This window comes from Halichoerus grypus, chromosome 1 (genome assembly GCF_964656455.1).
Source record: "Halichoerus grypus chromosome 1, mHalGry1.hap1.1, whole genome shotgun sequence".
Taxonomy (NCBI): Eukaryota; Metazoa; Chordata; class Mammalia; order Carnivora; family Phocidae; genus Halichoerus; species Halichoerus grypus.
Window position 1 is genome coordinate 92352621 of NC_135712.1, and position 21346 is coordinate 92373966.

Genomic DNA, 21346 nt, shown 5'->3' on the forward strand with positions numbered 1-21346 from the left:
GTAAGGAAGAATGAAGTGCTGGTGCATGCTACAATGCGGATGCTGTGCTAAGTGAAAGAAGCCAGCGCAAAAGATCACATGCTGTATGATTCTATTTATATGAAATGTCCAAAAAGGCAAATCTGTAGAGATAGAAAGTGGATTAGTGGTTGGTTAGGGCTGGTAATGAAAACAGAGAGTGATTGCACGTAGGCATGTGGGATCTTTTTGAGGTGATGGAATATGTTCCACAATTGGATGGTGGTGACATGAGTGAATTTTATGGTATGTAAATTACACCTCAATACACCTGTTAAAATATCAAGTGTCTGAGACATTGCCTCACAGCTGTACACCATGAGTCAGGCTGCTCTGATATTTCTAGGAAGACCATCTCTTCAAGACCTTGAGAGATGGGAAGTCTGGTCCAGGCTTCTGCCTTGTACTTACCTTCATGTCATCTCGTATTCTGAAGGATGTCTCCTGTTTTATAAACGTAATCATAGTAATTTCCTTCCCAGAGAAAGGACTAGAATAGCTATTCTAGTCTGAAACCATTCCTTACTGAACTGCTTTCCATTCTCTCAATGTTTCTGCTCACCCTTCTGCTGTTCCATGTGCTGTTCCCCCTGCCTAGAAGTCTTCTCCAATCCCTATTGTTCACAGACAATTTATTTGTCTTCTCCCCTACCACTACCCACCCCCCCCAGAGGAGACTATAATTTCCACAGGGCAGGACCTGTGTTTTGTTGATCTGCCTTTATTTATTAATGAAATGAATGACTTCTCATGACTTACAGCATAAGGCTAAACTCCTTAATTTAGCAATGCCTTTGATGGCCTAACCATTCCCTACTTTTTTTACAATACCAGCAATCACCACCCTCCTCCTTCTCCAGAGTCTTTCAAAGTGTAACGAGTTGTGGGAGTGAGTTTAATGGGTTGCAATTGGCTTTAAAAACAATTAATTAAGATAGAGTAGAAAACGATTACTGTGCATATATTGTATATACGTGTGTACTAAGTTACAGTGTAGAACGTATTTCTTACAGGGTAAGGGCACTACAAGGTTGAAGTTCGCTGCTCTGGCTTAGTTCATAAGATTGCATACGATTCACCTAGAGGGAATTTATTTAGTTCGCAAATTCTAGTTCAGTAATCCAGCCTGGGGCCCACAAATCTGCAACTCTGTGACCCACACATAATTCGGATGTATGTGTTCTGCATTTTAAGAAACTCTGACACTGCTGCCGTCCGCCTCGCAGGCTGCGGCCTCCTGTTCCTCTCTGAAACACCTTCTGCGAGCTAGGCGCACCGCCGGGGCCCTGGATGCCTTGCCCTGGCGAACACAAGATACAGTCTGGCTACAAAATGCAAAAGTGCGTGCTGTTACTCTGGGTGCTTGGGGAACCCCAAGCCCCACCTTTGCTCCACCAACCCTGTAATTTCACTCAGAGGAATTAGACACATCTTCTGCCACTCTTCATCAAGTTCAATGACATTGGGTATCTGCAGAGAGATTTGAGGAAGACGAGATGCCAAATGGAGCTATGATCACTTGACAAAAGGAGTTCTCCAACTTGGTGGGAGCAGAAGAGCTGAGCTCTGGGGGTGACAGCTGAGGACGGAAAGGGTCATTGCTTATGGAGGGACAAGTTGCTGGATATTGCAAGAGTCACTCTAGCCACAAGGGCACGCTTTGGGAAACGTGGGGAGGGGATGGAGCTTGGGAACTTAGCAGAAGTAACAGAATTGGGTGGGGGCTCAGAGCCAGTGGTCGCTGAGGTCATCCCCCAGGCTCACATGGTCTTGGATATTATTAAAAAAAGAGGCAGAGAAAAGCTATAGACCTGTCAAATTATGCACTGGAAAACTGTAAGGAGGAGTTTTGTCCTGTGTGCCCCAGGGAGGTTGGGAGGCTGGGAGAGTATGACCTTCCCTCTGAGCAGCTGCAGGAGAGGCTATAACGTTCCTGAAACCAGTGGAGACTGAATCCATGTTTCCTTTTTGGGGTCTGCTTGTGCCAGGTGCTGAGGGAGGGGCTGGAAGGCAGGCGGCACAGGCTGCTGGTTCATGCTGCCCTTGGTTAGGGCAGAGATCTGGTCCTCAGCCTTATAGTTCCCAGAACACGATGTGGTCAGATGCCGAGTCTCAGGTCATACCGACACATAGATGCACCTGACACTGTTCTGGAAGATAATTTATTTAATAATAATAATAATGCCAATATTAATAGCTAATATCCTCTGTGACCACTTGCCATGTGTGAAGCGGTGGGCTACTTATTTTAAAAGTCTGGTCTTATTAACACAGTCAAATTTTGTGATATGTACTATTTTTTTTTAAGATTTTGTTTATTTGAGAGAGAGAGAGAACTAGCAGGGGGAGGGGCAGAGGGAGAGGGAAAAGCAGGCTCCCTGCTGAGCAGAGAGCCCGATGTGGGGCTTGATCTCAGGACACCGGAATCATGACCCACGCCGAAGGCAGACGCTTAACCGACTGAGCCACTCAGGCTCCCCTGTGATCTGTACTATTATTCTAATTTTACAGTTGTGCAAACTGAGGCTTAGGTTAAGTGACTTGTGGGAAATGATGGAGCCTGGCTTTGAACCCAGGCTGGCCTGATTTGAAAAGTATGAAATGTGAGCATTGTGCTCTTGCGACTTCCTGTTTTCTCAATATATAGCAGTAATACCTTTTAAGTGGTGGAGCGACTGCTCTCCAGGGCAGTGTGTTCCTGATTTTGGAGGGACTTGGGAATCTGAAAATTTGATCAGAAATTGACCTTCTGTGGCTGGTATGAGGCTGGGGTTGACCCTGATCTTTAGGTCTGTACCCTGCTCAAGTCAGAATGCTGATCCCACCATGAGTGAGTGGTGGTTGGACAGGTCTTGTTAAATTCACCCACTCTTCCTTTTGTGACCCTGATCCATCATCCATAGTAAGACACCCCTCTACCTTATTAACATTAATCTCTACTTTGTTCTCCTGCCTTGTTTTGTTCATACTTAGTGTCACCTGCAGCTGTGTCTTCCTCTAGAATTATTTACCCATAGAATCAGTAGTGTCTTTAAATTATAAACTCCTTAAGGACAAGAATAGTGTCTGGTTTACATCTGAGTTTTATAGAATGCCTAACACATAATTCAGAGTGAGGTACATTCCTGGAGCTACCTTGTTTGGATCTTGCAGCCCCACCGTGCACTGAATGGATGGGAGACTGGCTATCAATTTAGTGTGTTTTCAGCCTTTAAGAGGAGGGACTGTGATATTGGGAAATCAAAGTGTAGTGACTCCTGAGAAATTGAAAAACCCATGTCCCGGGCAACTGTGGGACTTCATGTTGGCATGATTAGAAATCTTCCAGGGTCCTATGAACTTTAATGGCAAGAAGCAGAAAGGGGCTCTGAGATGGCAAAATGGCCTTTAATTATTGCTTTTCTAGCTCCCCTCAGATGTAAAGTGGTTTATTAACAGAGCAGACTGTAAACCTCCTTATAAACCCAGGTTCAGTAAATTGAGACACGGGTGAATTTTTATTGTTGACAAGTCACTGCAAACATACAGCACTGTATTCGCACTTTTGTTCCGTGGACTCTAAAAGGCACTGCCTGTGGGGCAGCTTCCCCGGCGACTAGCAGGAAGGCAGGGTAAAGGACGTTATGTTACATCATGGTGCAGGTGGCCAGCTAGCCAAAGGGCTCCTTATCAGTCCCCTGGATTTCCTCAGCACCTGTCCTTTATGGCACATTGTAGGCACTCGTATCTGTCGAATGAAGTCAGCTGGAACTTTCTAAGCTTATTTCTGTGAGGTGTACGTAAAGAAAGATCCTCTCTCCCTTCTCCAGAGGCATCAGATGAAGTTCGAGGATCGCCTCTTGGTGTGGCAGCAGGTGATACATGGATTTCAGTTACCTAATAGAAGTTGGGAATGATGAGGCCGACCTTGGCCGCAGACTCCCTCTCGCCTCCCTGACTGCTGTGGGAAAGAGTTCTGCACGTGCTGGGCTGTTCTCAGCTATTCCTCAGAGATTAAGGTGTGCTTGAGTATCTCGTGCAGCTGTAAATCCCAGAGCATCTCAGAAACAGTCACAGGAATTAGCCTAGAACTGAGTCTTGGGGGCACAAGGAAGAAGCCCCTTTCCTCTGCCTGTGCGGACACTTGTCTATTTCTTTGCTTTATTTTCAGCTTCTAAATATTGATTAGCTTTAGTGAGTGCTCACTGGTTCTTGTGGTTCCTTTCTTATAGCTATAGGGGGATAAGGCCCATGGCAGTTAACTGGCATTCTGGGAACAGAGCAAGGTGAAGGGGGAGCTTTTTCCATCAGCTCTGAAAATGCAATTCAATGACAAAGGCCATCATCATGTCTTTATGTTCTCTACTGGGTAGAGCCTGCTAAGCGTGGATACCTTTTTCTTTTACAAATGCAGACTGTTGCACTTTCCAGTAATTAGCTTATATGACTGTAATGGGCTCCGGCTTCGTTGGATAGAATCTTTGAAATCAAGGGTATTAAATTGACTCTTCCTTTCCCAGGTAATAACGAATAGAAATTCCTGCTATAAACATAGACTTAATAGATTCCAAGCTTTCTTAGGCTTTGGGGCGGTAATGAAAGGAGAGGGGAACGGGCAGGGATACAGTTGCACTTGATTTCGTTCTTTCTTGAGGTGTGTTGGGATTCTTGGCGAGCTGGCCAAGTAAGTGATCCTCAGGGGGAAATGTGCCGAGGGCTCTGGATGAGGACAGGGAAGAGGGTGGCGAGGTGGACACGCTGCCTATTCCGATGTAGATTTGTGCCGAAATGTTCAAATCTTCCACCTGTTCTCGGGTGTCGTAAAATCAGGGAGTGAAAATGAATGATGATGGCCTCTGGCGTCTGGTTAGGATTCTCCAGATGACACCTTGGCAGTGAAGTCAGCCAGAACATTTTTGGCAGTTCCGCAGAGAGTAACCTATATGGGAGGTGATCATGACATAATTGAGACCCGTTGTGAGCTTGTGGCTTATCTCATTTGTTTTCAGAGTTACAGGAAGCAAAGTGGCTTACAGGTTACCTTAGGGGTCAGTTTCTGCATTTGGGCTCTGGTACTACAGCTTAAAAGCTTTGCAACTTGGGGCAAGTTATGTAAATTCTTTATTTTTTGTTTATTTTATTTTTTTTAAAAGATTTTATTTATTTATTTGACAGAGAGAGACACAGCGAGAGAGGGAACACAAGCAGGGGGAGTGGGAGAGGGAGAAGCAGGCTTCCCGCCAAGCAGGGAGCCCGATGTGGGGCTCGATCCCAGGACCCTGGGATCATGACCTGAGCCGAAGGCAGACGCTTAACGACTGAGCCACCCAGGCGCCCCAAGTTATGTAAATTCTTTAGGTTCTTTCCACGCCTGTAAAATGGAGATAATAGTAAGACGAGTGGGGTTATTGCAGGAATTAAACATCTTTTATGTAAAGTACTTAGGACAGCGCTTGCCATATTGCAAATGCATGTTATAATTTTCAACACGTTCAGCACCAGCGTTGCCTTCAAGGAGCTCCAAAGGTAGTGGTAGAGACAGACATAAAAACACATGTTTGGTAGGAGCTCGGGGGTGGATGGCCAGCTGTATAGGGGAGGGGGAGGTGGGGGGAGTGGACCGAGATGGCGAGCGGGATGTTTCAGGGGGCTGAAATACCTTAGAGCAATTTTCACTGGTTCCGTGTTGGGAGGTGCCGTTGATGCCAGATACTGATGTGGATGAAGTGTGAGTTTCTTCTTGGGAGTAGCCTTTGCATCTCTCCTGCCCTGCCGTCCTTACCCCAGACTAAGCTGCATTACTCCATGCCTGGATTGTTATCTCTTTCTCTCCTGCCTGCCACCCCCTAACTCTAGTCTTTCCCTCTTCAATCTTTTTGACATGGGATCTGGGGGGAGGGGAAATATATATATGAAGTGTTGTTTACTAATAAGCAGCAGTGTATGTGTCCTGCTTTGTATGAGGAAGCCTAAATATTGCAAATCAGTATGGAACTGAAAACACAGAAAATGCCCTTTAAGCACTTTTGTTTCCGTCTTGGGAAATCTATTAATACAATACAACACATCAGTAGGCCAAAGGATGTTAACTCTGGAATCATTTCAACAGTCAAAAGGCATTGGTAAAATTTAGCTATCATTCTTGATTTACCCTCGCCCCCAAAAAAACCCCAACTATTCTTTTATTAAAATTTTATTTATTTATTTGTGGGGGGTGGACAGAAAGAGAGGGAGAGAGAGAAACTTAAGCAGTCCATGCCCAGCGCTGAGCCCAACGTGGGGCTTGATCTCACAATGCTGAGATCACAACCTGAGCCAAAATCAAGAGTTGATACTTAACTGACTGAGCCACCCAGGCACCCCTATTCTATTTTTTTTTTTTTAAAGTAAGCTCTACACCCAATGTGGGGCTTGAATTCATGACCCTGAGATCAAGAGTTGCATGCTCTACTGACTGAGCCAGCCGGTGCCCCATTCCATTCTTAAACTAAGAATGAAGGGATCCTTTCTTTTTTTTTTTTTTTTTTTAAGATTTTATTTATTTGACAGAGAGACACAGCGAGAGAGGGAACACAAGCAGGGGGAGTGGGAGAGGGAGAAGCAGGCTTCCTGCTGAGCAGGGAGCCCGATACGGGGCTCGATCCCAGGACCCTGGGATCATGACCTGAGCCGAAGGCAGGCGCTTAACGACTGAGCCACCCAGGCGCCCCTGAAGGGATCCTTTCTTAACTTGATAGAGAATGTGTCTAAAACCAACAGCTCACTTCATCCCTACTCTTCAAACACCAGAGATTCTCTGTGTGGTGATACTGTTGGTTAACTACCTATCAGCCATTCCCATCTCCTTTCTTGATGTCAGTGCTCTGAATTTGCATTGATGTTTACCCCTCCCACATTCTCAGAGGAAGTGGACCCCTGCCCCCTACATCCTTGGCCCCAGCATGGAGGAGGTGGACTAGATTAAGGATTGGATTCCATTCCTTTTGTTGATGAGTTTAGGTAAGTCATGAGACACAACTGGGCGGATGAAGGAGTCAGTGGGGTTTGTGGGAAGGATATCCTCACTTTTACAAGTGAGTTTTTAAAAATGAGACTTTTCCTCTTCTGGCCTTAGATATTGTATAGAAGACCATGATACTTAGAATTGCTGGAGCCATCTCACAATCATGAAGGGAAAGCCTGGAGAATCACAGAAAAACTGACTTAGATTCCTACATTGTTGTTGAGTAGCTGAATTAATCAACCTAGAACTGTCCTGACTCCAGATTTCATATTATATTAGCTAACAATTTCCTCATTGTTTAAGCCACTGATGTTGTGTAATCTTTTATTTGCACTTGTAAACATCTTAAGTGACACACAGATCTTTCTCGACTTACGATGCAGTTATGTCCCAATAAACTCATTGTGAGTTAGAAATAGCCTACATCAAAAATACACTGCCGAACATCATAGTTTAGCCTAGCCCACCTTAACCATGCTCTGAACACTTATGTTAGCTTATAGTTGGACAAAATCATCTAATGCAAAGCCCATTTTATAATAAAGTATTGAGTATCTCATGTAATTGATTGAATACTATACTGAAAATGAAAAACAGACTGGTTGTATAGGTATGGAAAGTTTGTAAGTATATTGGTTGTTTACCCTCATGATTGTGTGGGAGCTACCGCTTGCTGCCCCTGCCCAGCATCATGAGAGAGCTTTGTATTGCGTATTGATAGCCCAGGAAAAGATCAAAATGCAAATTCTAAATATGGTTTCTACTGAATACATATTGCTTTTACACCATCTTAAAGTAGAAAAATCATAAGTCAAATCATGATAAGTCAGGGACTGTCTAGTATATTCCTTTTAAACAGGTATTATACAAAGGTGTGAGGGTTAAGATAAGGACCAATAATAATATATACTATTCTGGAACTTTTAGCCATTGAAATAAGACAAGACTGAAGAAACAAGAATTATCAGTATTAGATGACAGTGATGTTTTCATTATTTACAGATGATAACTTAAACTTAGGAGAATCAGTTGAAAAAAAATAGAGCAATAATAATTTAGCAGTATGGCTGGATATAAAATAAGTATACCCAAACTAATAGCATTCTTATTAGTGAACCAAAATAACCAATTAGAAAATGTATTTGAAAAATGATACCTTTACAGTGATAACAAAAATTATAAAATATCTAGGAATAAACTTAACAAGATCTTTGTAGGACTTATTTGAAGGAAAATTTAAATCTTAACAACGGATATACTGAAGACTTGAGTAAATGCAAAGGTATTCTATGTTCCTAGATAGGAACACTTAGTAGTGTAAAGGTGTCTATTCTTCATACGTTAACATGGGATTCCAATAAAAATATCAAGCAAGAATTTGTTTTAGGATTTTACAAAATGATTCTAAATTTCATCTGGAAGAATGACCAGACAAAAATAGCTTCCTAGTCTCCTGGTATGATTTGCATTTCTGTCATTCATGTGTGTTATATGTCTAATTTTATTACTTGTAATACAAAAGTTTTAAGGGCTACAACTTCATAGTAGATTATAATTTTTATGAATACAGAAACACTCTGTCCCAATAATGGCTTTTCTTATAAATTATTATTATTATTATTTTAAATTACATTTTTCATTTGAATTCCAGTATAATAGTTAACATATGTTTCAGTTGTCCAAATAGTGATTCAACAATTCTATACATTACTCAGTGCTTATCATGAAGAAATTATTTTTGTTTTTTTAAGAGTGTTTCTTTGTGCTTGCTTGATATTTTTGATTTTCTTTTAATTTCTAGACTTTGTCTAGGTGTATTTTTGCTGTAAGAAAGCATATACATGGTATGATTTTGTTTTTTGTTTGTTTTTAAATGAGACATATTTGACAGTGTATTAGTTTTAGGTTTTAGGACTTGATTAGTTTTAGGATTTGATAAAAGTATATATTGTGAATAAGATTTTATTTTTGAACCCAGTCTGAGGGTTTTCTTTCAGAGGGAGAGTTTAAATCATTTGATCTTATTGATTACTTAAACTTACGATATGTTTGTTGTCTCTCTTTTTTAAAGTCCTATCTTCCTGTTTCTTTTTTCTATATAGAATTTTTTCAAAAATGCAATTTAAATATGTATTTAAGCCTGTAGTTCTCAAATTATGCAAATTAATAGTAAAATGGGAGCCTTTAATGTCCCTGTTCCATAACAAAGAGTGAAACCTTATATCCCTACCTTGATCCCATGCTTCTCCTGCTCTTTCCAGTGTTTACTTCAATCTGACATTATAGCTTGGATATATATATGTTATGTTATCTGATCTCAACTTAATATTATATACTTATTTTATAAAAGATTAAATGTTAAATTCAAATTTGAAGGTATTAAAAACAATACATTGTTTTTCAGGGATGCCTTTTGTGTTTAGCATTAAATTGGTTATACTAAATTCATTGTTTTTTGCTCTTACTATATTTTTGAGTTCTCTATTTTTGATTTATCTTTCAATTACCTGGAATATATACTTTACTTTTTTGTGAATATTATGTATTTGTCATAATTTATGAGTTCTTGCCTAGCTTAAAATTTTTCTTTTGCCTTTTTTTGTGAACAATAATTGGGGAATACAGTTACTTTATCACCACCCTTTCCTCACCAGATTTTGTGGATGGTTCATTGGCTTGTGGTGTTTAATATTGTGAAAGAGAGGTTTGGGTCTAGTTTGATATTACTTTGTAGTTAACCTCATTTTCTGCCTGGTTAGTTATATGAATTTTGAAAAAAATTAGAAATTACTTTTTTGGGCACAGGTGGGATCTGTTTTCAGTTATTTTGCTTAGAACTCAGTGTACTTTTGCTCCTGGAAGCTGGTTTTGATCCACATATGTTTATTTACCCTTATTATTTTTATTAATTGTATTCCTTCCTATTGAATTTCATCCTGTGAAATATCTATGTGCTTGATTTGGATCTCTGTCCCCTATGGTCCTTATATGTCACCTTTCCTGTCTTTATTTTTATATCTGTCCTTTAAATTGCTTCTGGTAGAGTGTTTCCTGTTTGTCTTTCATGGTATGGATATTATTTTCCACAGTACCAGTTCTGTTCTTTACTGCCTCTGCTTTTGCAGTGAGATTTTAGGCTTCTGTGTGTGTGTGTGTGTGTTTCTCATTTCTGTCCTCCTCTCAGTCTTTTCTTCCCTTTTTGCTGTTTGTTTCAGTCTTAAGGAGGCCATCTCTTGCAGTTCCCCCTTTTGAGGACACCATGAAGGTGCATTCTCAAATTTTTATGTGTAATATGTTTTGTCTGTTTCCTTTTGAGTTATCAGGACATAGTGTAGAATAAGAGAAATGGGATAATGACCCAATGTTACAGGTCTGTTGTTTTTGCTGTTCCGTTTCTGTTTCTACATTCTCAAAAGGAAGTAATGAACCAGTCTTGGGATTTGCCAAAAGGCAAGGTGGAAGTTTCAGCCTGGATGGCAGCTTCCCAATGGGTGACTCTAGTAAGCTTTAACGTCATTCTGCACATGTTTGAGTCCTATGTACAATATATTTAATTTCTCTATGACTCAGTTTTCTTATCCGCAAAATGTGAATAATGATTTTACCTTATAGAGTTTTTGTGTTAAATGAGATGTGAAAAATACACACACACACACACACACACACACACACAATTCTCCTAAATGAAGAAATGAACTATTGTACTATTTCTTACATAAAACAAAAATGTGTCCTTAAAACTTTTTTCTTCCAGATTTTGAAAGTTAATATATGCTCATTGAAAAAAAAATTGGTTATTACAAAAGAAGAAGGAGGCGCCTGGGTGGCTCAGTCATTAAGCATCTGCCTTCGGCTCAGGTCATGATCCCAAGGTCCTGGGATCGAGCCCCGCATCGGTCTCCCTCCTCAGCAGGAAGCCTGCTTCTTCCCCCTCTCCCACTCTCCCTGCTTGTGTTCCCTCTCTCGCTGTCTCTGTCTGTCAAATAAATAAATAAAATCTTTAAAAAAAAACAAGAAGTAAAAAAATTATGTGGTACCAGAGGTAACTCCTTTTACTATTTTGGCATAGTCTTTTCCAGTCTTTCTGTTTTTAAAAATAATTATATTAAAAAGAATGTACTGGTATGGAACCTTGGACATTTTGGCAATAAAACTCCAAAGAGGCTCAGTATACAAAATTCTGCTAAGACCTAGCATAGCTACCACTGTATCCTTTTCACATTAAACATGAAAAAAGTTCATCAATATAGGGAATAAATGGAACATATTATACTATCCCATGGCATTTTTAGTGTTAATAATATTTCCTTTATATCCAGGACAAAAAATGTTTCATTTTGGGCCTTTTAATGAATTCTTTCTTAAATGTGGTTGTCTAAAGAGTGGAAATAAGTAGGCTGGACCTAAGTGTGACTCATTATTACTGAATTTCCTGAAAGCAGAATATTAAACCTGAATGTCTAACTTGACTTGGTTTGACTTTTCATCTTCTGTAACATACAGATTGTTTAAAATTAAGGTCTCATCTTGTTGCAGGGATTTTTATTTAGGTGCCTTCTCCTGTATTCATGATTAAGGTAAGACCTCAAAACTTCAGAACTATTTTTCCAAAGCTGAACTATAAAGGAAATAGAAGAGTCTCTTTATTTACTGCACATTAAATATTAGATAAAAGCATTTAATTTTGTGCTAATATTAAAAAGCTTAAACTTTTGATTAAAACAATATTAATTTTTTTCTTGGTTCATATTAAAAATTAGAGTACTTTCATTGTTTCTCATGATTTTTTTCCCTCAAAATCAGGGGCTGGGGGCAAAATTCACTTGATATTTAATGCAATGCCATCGCAGAGAATGGTGTCACAAAACTCAAGTTTCTGGGTGGACAGCTATACATTAGATACTGCTCTTGGCATTTTGCATATTGTTTGGTTGGCAAGATAAATTTTATTATAAATTTTATTATAAAACTTCAGTGGTTCTCAAACTTCAGTGTGCATTAGCCTTTCCTGGAGAGTGTGTTAAATCACAGATTGCTGGACTCGGCCTCTAGAGATTCTAATTCAGTAGGGCTGGGGGGCCATGAGCGGTGGCACACGGAAGCATTTGCATTTTAATGAAGTGATGCTGTTGCTGGTTCCAGGGCCCCACTTGAGAACCAGTGTTATTAGCGGCATAGGAGTGGCAAGTACAGTACATTCTAGAACAGGACTGCTGCAAGCCACTCTTGGCCGGGTTGTGTGTATACGGCTTCTGGGGCAGTGCAGGATTTGAGCGGGGCATTGATGAACACGTAGTACAAGATACAAAGAGAAGCTGGGGGAGAAAACAACCAGGCAGGGAACTGTGAGAACAGTGGTGTGTAAGGCTTGTTGGAGGGGTGGAGAGACCATCTGAAGGGAGAAAATGGGTTTTTGGCAGACATTTGTGGGGAGTAAGATTGGACAGGTTGATACAGACTAGACTTTTAAAAGTCTCTAATATATAGCGAAGGGCTTGTATTATACTTTGGCTAGTCAAGGGGCTAGATGGAGTATGTCAGAATTTAGGAGGAGAAAATGTATCTAAAAAGCAGCCCTGAGGAACAGCTTGGAATAAAACTGGTGTGCAAGGTGGGGCCAAAAAGATAAAGTTTATTTAAAAGAAAAGAAAAAAAAAAATAGCCAAAATCAAGCCTAGATAATATTCTCTTGTGCTCTCTCTTTCCTTCCTCTTTTTCTTTCCTTCTCTCTCTCTGTCTCTCTGTTTGTCTCCCTCTGTCTCTCAACTTCTGAAGGCAATGTGGAGCCAATAAACATTATTGATTAGATGAATGACATGATCAAACTAGTGTTTTAGAAAATTGAGTTGGTAGCATTGTAAAAAGAATTGAAGAGGGCCGAAGGGAGGCTCTTGGAGAAATCTTAGTCTTGAGGAAATAAAAGTTTTTATACAGGGACCGTTACATCCTTAAAATAAATGCGGTAGTCCGAATGAAGCAGCCTGCTATGTGGAGGGAGAGTTAAGATGGCGTGTTTCATTTAGACTCCGAGAACTGAACAGGAATGTGCATCTTGTGCTGTAATAACAGAGCAGGAGCTTGGGAGACAGATGAAAACTAAATAGAGACGTGACGACTGATGGATGGATTGATTGATTCGTTCATTTGTGCAATCAGCGATGTTCGAGACGCTGAGCTGGTGGCTAGGGACCCCATGTAGGGAACAGTCAGAATGGCTGGGAGTAGAAGGTCCTGGTAGTGCACAGAGGGACAGAGAGGAATTTAGAGTGTGATACTTGAGAGCAGAAATGAAGGAGAGAGTAAAGGAGATAGGAGACTGTGGAAGGAATGGTCACAGTCATTACAGTAAGTCAGGACACCAGATCTTCCCACCAAGGCCAGAATTTGAGGAAGGAGGTGTTGAGGCTGTGCCAAATGCTACAGTGTAGCAAGAAGGGTACGCTGTAGTACAGAATTCCAGAGGCTGCGCTGGATGACTGGAATGTCCTCACGGCCCTGCCGCAGTGTTCTCTGGAAGGGGAGGGGAGGGGTCTGTTGTGGAGGCAGGGGGAGGTGAAGGCAGTGGTTACAGTGCAATTTTGCAAGGAAATTTAGTGTCAAGCATTAGGAGAGATTAGGACAGCAGAAAGCTGACATGCTTTCTCTTCTATTCTTAAAGCAAGGAAGACCTTTGGGCTGTTAGTGGGTGGGAAGCAGTGGTCCGGGAGAGATAAAGGCATTACCCACTAAAGGACCCATTGGTTCTTCAGTTGCTGGGGACAAAATCCTTGGGAGTCATCAGTGGCCCCTCCCTTTTTCTGCACCGCACATTGGATCCATCAGAAAATCCTTTGGGTATTATATTCCCTTCAAAAATAGATCCAGGATCCAACGACTTCTCACTTTTATTGACATCAACCGGCCACTATCGTCTTTGTCCTGAATTACTGAAATAGTCTCCTAATTGGTCTTCCTCTTCCTTCCTTGACTTTGAGCCTGTCCTCAACAGTGTTCAGAGTGATCCTAACAAAGGTTAAGTTGGATCATGCCACTGTACAGATTTCACCAGGGGCTCCTACTCTTCTACTCACTCGAAGTAAATGTTGAATTCCTTACAATGGCCTTCAAGGCCCTGTCAGGCCGGATCTGCTCCCCTCCTGCCCTCTTCCCCTCATTGTTCTGCCTTCATCTACTGTTCTTCCCCGTGCTCACTGGCTTCAGCTACACCTGCCTTTTTGCTATTCCTCAGATGGTGCAGAATGCTCCTGCCTCGGCCCTCCGAGGACCCCTCTGCTCCAGATATCTGCTTGACTACTCGCTTCTTTCAGATCTTTGCTTACACGCATGTCATCTTTAAGTGAGGCCTCCCAGAACACACTTTCATAAATTGCGACTCCATAGGGCTTGGCATCGTCTAACACCATATAATTTACTTCTCTGTTTTATTTATTGCCTGTCTCTCTCCCCCTGCTAGGCTGTAAACTCCACGAGGGCAAGGATTTTCCCTTGGTTTTGTTCATGGCTACATTCCCAGTGGCTAGAACGCCTCTCGGAAGTGGGCTCTAAATGGAATCTTTAATTAATGTGAGAGAAAGTGTGCTTTGTTGTTGAGGGAGACAAGCCTTAGAGGGTAACAATAATCGCTACTGTATGTTAAGCGCCCGACTCTGTGGCAGCTACCGTAATCTGTTATCGTATTTAAATCTTACAACTGCTTTGAACAGTGGACATTCCATTCCATTTTACAGCGAAGGAAGCTGAGTAATGGGAAGGTTTATAAACTTTCACAAGCTTAATAAACTAGCCCATGCTCTTAGATTATGGAGGCACTCGACTATACTTGATTAAGAAAAGGGGATCAAAAGCAGATGGTTTAATGCTAGAAATCAGGGAGGATTTTTCTCAGTATCACATTTTCTTTATCCATGTACCCATTTAGGCTGCTTCTATGTCTTAACTACTGTAAGTACTTCTTCCGTGAACATGGGGGTGCAAAATCTTTTTAAGTTAGTGTTTTCTTTCATTCTTTTTGGATAAATACCCAGAAGTGGAATTGCTGGATCATATGATAGTTCTATTTTTAATTTTTTTGAGGAACCTCCGTGCTGTTTTCCATAGTGGCTGCACCTGTCTTCATCATTCTTGACTTAATTATTTGTCCAGGTAGATGGCAATTCAACACCTGGCTCTTGCTGTTCATTGCCCTCCCCAAATCCGGTGACCTTAACCTTTGCCCCTCCTCAGTCATTGGTACCTGTGGCTGGAGTTGAGGAATCTGTGGCCTTATAAGGAAAGCAGGGCAGGGTTAACAGTGGCAGGGTGTGCTGAGAAGGGGTAAAGGTTTGAAGGGTCTAGAGAGGATGGAGCTCCAGTTAAAATGGGCAGAGATTTGAAGCAAGGTAGACCTGAATAAAACTCATTCCTGCTTAAAATAGTTTTGTGTGTATTCCAAGATGACTTTGATGTTGAAAAAAATGTGCATTTTTACATTCATGTTGCTGTTATTTCTTCCTTTTTTTTTGATTAAGTAGAACCCATATTGTTCACATTAAACCTTTTTTTTAATATGAAAAAAATTACCAATGGGTTGTCTTCTGCATAGAATTTAGGATAAATACTATGTAGGTATGGGTAATAAATATAGCATGAGTGATAAATATAATTTCTTAAAATTAGAATTTGTAGAGAGTCAAATTATTCATACTTCTCTATTTAGCCAAAGAGGTGCTAAAAAGTTGGCATTTATATTAGTGTGAATTAGTGTTACTATTTATAACATTACTAACAGATATCTGAGAAGAATTACTAGTTTACATACCCATGGTTTAATATTTGGCAGGTTGCTTAAATTGTGGTTTTTGAAATTAGTGTATGAATATTAAAAGCAGGTATTGATTTCATTGCTTTTTTCTGAAGCACACAAATTAATTATGTGTAAATTGAATGGGAGTGCATATAAACACAATGCACCAATATATATGAATTCAGAGTATTTTTTAATGTAAAGAATTTGGTTTTAAATGGTCTGAGTGATTGTAGTCATTTCCTCTATTTAGTAGCTTGTGTAAGGTTTATATAGTGATGTAATACGTAACTATTCGCATATTGACACAGTGCTACACATTGACTGATTTGCACATTGGCTAAAATATCTTCAGCTTTAGCCCTGGAACCTTATAAAAACTGAGGGAAAGTTCAACCTGGCTTAAAATGGCAATCAAAAGCACATATCTTCATTGGAGAAGGAGTGTGATAGACTTCTTGGTCTGCCTTCTCATTTGTGCAGAGGAAGATTCTAAGCTTCCAAAGATTTCAACTGCTCAGTCAACCCACCTAGGAGGTATTAGAACACTAATGAGAACTCACTCTTTTATACCAATGAAGAGAATTAATTTGGTCGATAAAAATTTTTTTTTTCAGAGGCCAAGGCAGGGGGAAATGAGATGTTGGTCAAAGGGTATAGACTTCCAGTTAGAAAATGAATAAGTTCTGGGATCTAATGCACAGCATTGTGCTTATAGTTAGCAATAATGTATTATATACTTGGAAATTGCTAAGAGAGTAGATCTTGAATGTTCTCACCTCAAAAAAGAAATGGTAATTATGTGACTGGATGGAGGTGTTAGCTAATGCTACAGTGGTAATCATTTGCAATATATAAGTGTATCAAATCGACACTTCTTACACCTTAAACTTACACAATGTTATATGTCAATTATATTTCAATAAAGCTGAAAAAAAATTTTTTTGACTATCATAAAAGTTTATTTAACAAAAAAGTTCAATATGAAAATGCACACGACCTGATTTTTATATTGTAGTAAAACAGGTACTATGGAGGGGCCATGTGGAAGCAGTTGATTTCTTCTGATGAACACACCCATTGTTTATACTCGCTCCAAGACTTCTAACATGATGATATTATTTCCTCGTATTACCACCATTCCAGTATTGTTCTGTTGCCCACTAGTTGCCATCTCCACACATTCATCTATCACAAGATTCATAAATGGATCGAACCCCCGCAATATTCCTTGGACATGTCTGCCACCATTTAATTTCAATGACAATTTCTTGTCCATAAGTTTTTTCAACTCGGGAGGGTGAGCTTTGCTCATGGTGTCTACTAGGCGAGCTCAAAGATGCCTCCAAATGGAATTCGTGGCGTCCCTCACGCTCCCCGCGTAGGCCCTGCTGAAAAAAATTTTTTTAAAGTTAAAAAAATAAAAAAAATTGTTTTACTACAGTTTCACTGGACAATGAGCTCTTTAAGAGTTAAGGCTAACTAGGGTCCCATATTCTTCATCTTTGTATCTGAGTGCATAGTACAACTTCTGTACATGGTAGATCTTTTTTTTTTTGAGTATAGTTGACACACAATAATACATTAGTTTCAGGTGTACAACGTAATGATTCCACAAGTTTGTACCTTATGCCTTGCTCACCACAAGTGTAGCTACTCTCTGTCACCGTACAATGCTTTTATAATGTCATTGACTATATTCACTATGCTGTGCCTTTCATTCCTATGACTTACTCACTCTATAACTGGAAGCCCGTATCTCCCACTCCCCTTCCCCCATTTTGCCGAACCCCATGTTAGATGTTTGATGACTGTATAATTGCCAAAAGTAAGTTTATTTTCCCATTTTCTGATAGCAGTTCTTAAAAAAGTAGTAAAACAAAAGAAGGTATTTTGAGAAAGTAGAAAGTTTAAAAAACAAAGTATTGAGTTAAAGCAGACACCATTTAGCTAGTTTTTAAAAACCATATAAATATTATCTTCATATTTCCAGTCTGATATACTAATTCACAGAAGTAAATGGCCCAATTAGAAGCAGCGTGTGAAATTTGAATGCATATGTATAAAGGTGTGCGTGTACTGGTGGCGTGCAATCATGGATACCCAAAAGGCCGATAATAGGATGACCTCAGAGGAAGAATATGCATCTAAGTTGAACTATAGTATTACTTTACGTGCAGTACCATACAAGGGCCATGGAAAGAAATGTGTGTTTTCTAGAGGATAGGTTGGTAGGCTGTCTCCCTAGAGGACACCTCTCACACGGGTGAATTTACCGTAATGGGTCATTTCTGCCAGGGACCTCACTTTATGTTTTCTGGGTTTTGTGTGTGTGTGCGCGCGTGTGTGTGTGTGCACATGCACACGCGGGTGGGTACAGGGGAGTGTTTAGCATCTTGTATGGAACATTGTACCAATTTATTAATTTATACTGAGAACTGTCACCGTCATTGGCACTCTACGTGCAGCTAGAGATGGATACGTTAAATAACTTTATTGTCATCATTTCTCAATTTTACATATATCAAATTGTCATGTTGTACACCTTAAACTTACACAAGGTTCTATGTCAATTATATCAGTAAAGCTGGGAAAAATTTATGTGCAACTAGTGTAAGCATTTTTTGGTCCTAAGTGATGGAGAAATTTAATTAAATGTCTAGGCTTGGCCCTGCCTATTTTAATGATGGAAACAGAAACACCAAGGGGTGAAGTGGTTTAGACTCACGGTGCCCAGTGGTGGAGCTAGGAACAGAACTCTGACCTCTCAGCTCAGGGTGCAGAGTTCTATGCTCCAGGCTCTGAGGGGAACTGAGCCTCCGAAATGCCCAGAGACCTGAGCACCACCTTGAGTGTTGCTATTCCTTTTGACTACGTGCCTTCATGTACTGAGCAGATTTATTATTTTTCATATGGTGGCAAAATTAAGGTGAAAGTAAATTTTAACATGAGTTTAGGACTGAATGCTAGAATACAAACTCCCCCAAAGGCAGGGACCAGGTCTGTTCCTTCCGCCACCCCCTCCCCCCAAAGGCCAGCACCAGACCTGTCTCACCAACACTTACTACATCATGGTTGAAATAGAACTCTTCACAAATCAGGCATGAATAAGGTAATCATTGAGGACCAGTCCTGGGCATAAGTCATTGAAGTATTTTGACTACCTGGAAGTTTGTTGTCATTCTCCTTTGGAACTATTTATGCTAAAAGCCATTTTGATCTTACTGACCTGCCTCTTGTTGAGTCAAAACACACTGATAGGGGCGCCTGGGTGGCTCAGTCATTAAGCATCTGCCTTTGGCTCAGGTCATGATCCTGTGGTCCTGGGTTCGAGCCCTCATCGGGCTCCCTGCTCAGCGGGGACCCTGCTTCTCCCTCTCCCTCTGCCTGCTACTCCCCCTGCATGTGCTCTCTCTCTCTGTCAAATAAATAAATAAAATCTTAAAAAAAAACAAAACACCACACTGATAGGATAGCCAGCTTATGGGTTAGTGGCACTGACTTCTGTTGTCAGAAAATGAAAAAACTTGAGTGTTTCCACTTAGGCACTGGCTGCTGTAAACTTGCAGTTAAATTCAGTGCCTGAGCTTTGAAGTCAATTCATTTAAAAAAATAGTCAGGTTTTCCATTAATGAGATCATAATGACATCAACAACCGCCATCATTTATTAAATGCTTAGTATATCTTGGACATTGTATGTTACCTCATTTAATCCTCACCAGCACGGGGAGGGGAGATTGCAGTGCTTTCCCCACTTCACAGGCTAAGGAAATGGGGCTTAAGAGACTGACTCAAGATCACACAGCTATTGAGTGGGAGCACTGAGATTTGAACCCAGGGCTTCCTTTGAAAGTTTTTTTTTTTTATTCTTTTATCCTTAGGCAGAATTCTGGGGCATTAATTTTTTAACAACAGTTTTGTCGAGATGTAATTCACATACTGTATAATTCTTCCATTTGAAGTGTGTAATTCAGTGGATTTTAGTGTATTCACAGAGTTGTGTAACCATCATCACAATCATGGTTAGAACATTCTCATCACTCCAAAAAGAAACCTTTTACTTATTAGCAGTTATTTCCCATTTCCCTCCAACTCTCTTCCCACTCCAGCCTTAGGCAACTGTTAATTTACTTTCTGTATTTATAGATTTGCCTATAATGGACATTTCATATAAATAGGTTTACGTAACATGTGTGAGTAGCTTTGTGACTAGCTTCTCTCACTTAGTATAATAGTTGCAAGAGTCATTTGTGTTGTGGCAGGTAGTAGTATTCCAGTCCTTTTTGAATAATATACCATTGTATGGATGTACCACCTTTTTTTTTTTTTTTTTACCCATTCATTAGTTGATGGACATTTTTGTTATTTTCATTTTTTGGCTAGTGTGAATAATGCTGCTGTGAACATTTGTGTGCAAGTATTGTGTGGACACATGTTTTGATTTCTCTTGGGTATAGACCTAAGAGTGCAATTGCTGTGGCATTGGTTTGGGTCATGTTTTAATCTCTAAGGTTTAATAGAACCTTGTGGAAGTTGCCAGTGTGCCCCCAATACCTTGAGGTAGCAAAATACAGAAGAGCTATCCAAAGGTTTATGCTTTTTTAAAAAAAATTTGATAATCATGTTTGTCCTCTGTCCCACATAGGAACACTCAATGGAATTACAGAATCTTAGAGGTAGAAGGCAAGTGAGGGGTGACCTAGTATAATTGCTTTATTTTAAAGACGGGGAAACTAAATAAAACTCAGAGACACACGTCTCGGATTGTGTAGCCAGGTAGTGGCTGGATAGGGACCAAACACATGGTTTCTTTTTCTCCAAGGGGGTGACTTCCTCTGGTTAATCTCTCAAAGAGGGAGCGGTTCTTAGAAATGGGGCTAAAGTAAAGATGCTTCGTATATTGTTTGCCGCTGGCTGAAATCTATCTGGAGTGACATTCTAGAACTAGGTCATGGTAATTCTTCAGGATATGCTATGTGGCCTGAGAGAAAGCTTGTCTTGAAAAGCATTTTGACTATTGGGAGGGGGTACCTGAGGCCCCAGTGGAGGTATTGGTCTTGGAGATCGTCATGAAAGAGTGTCAGCAAGTGTAAAAGAAATGTAATTGTTGAAGTGCAACGAGCAGTCTGATTTCAGTAAAGTAGAACGTGAATGTCTCAGAGCCTGATGATCCAGGACATTTGCAAATGTCAAGATTCACAAATGGAAATGGAAATTAAAAAAGCAAGGTGTGAGCTGAAAAGCAGAAAGTTAAATGATATTTAAATGTTATAATACCTTTCACATTACCGGCATCAATTCAATACGTACTAAAGAAATAAGCAAGTATAAAATTTCTCATTGAAGAGAGTGAGGGAAGATGTGGTTGATGGGAATGCAGAAAGGTGGGTAAATCATAATGCAAGGGTTATTTGGTGAAACAGACCTTTTTCTAACAGATAGATATAGGAGTATTCAGAAGGTCTTACCAAATGCTCTTCATGCCATCTCATTTTGAAATAAGGTGTGATACTGACTTATTGAATCACTTACTGAATTTTTTTTATACATGGAAAGAATGTCT

General features: G+C 40.2%; 1 protein-coding gene and 1 pseudogene across 5 annotated transcripts in view; one reads left to right on the forward strand and one right to left on the reverse strand.

The window, feature by feature from the left end:
* TNIK (TRAF2 and NCK interacting kinase) overlaps window positions 1-21346 on the forward strand; it is a 382741-nt gene that overhangs the window by 14780 nt on the left and 346615 nt on the right. The window lies entirely within an intron of this gene.
* Window positions 16737-17168, reverse strand: LOC118525110 (small nuclear ribonucleoprotein G pseudogene; annotated as a pseudogene).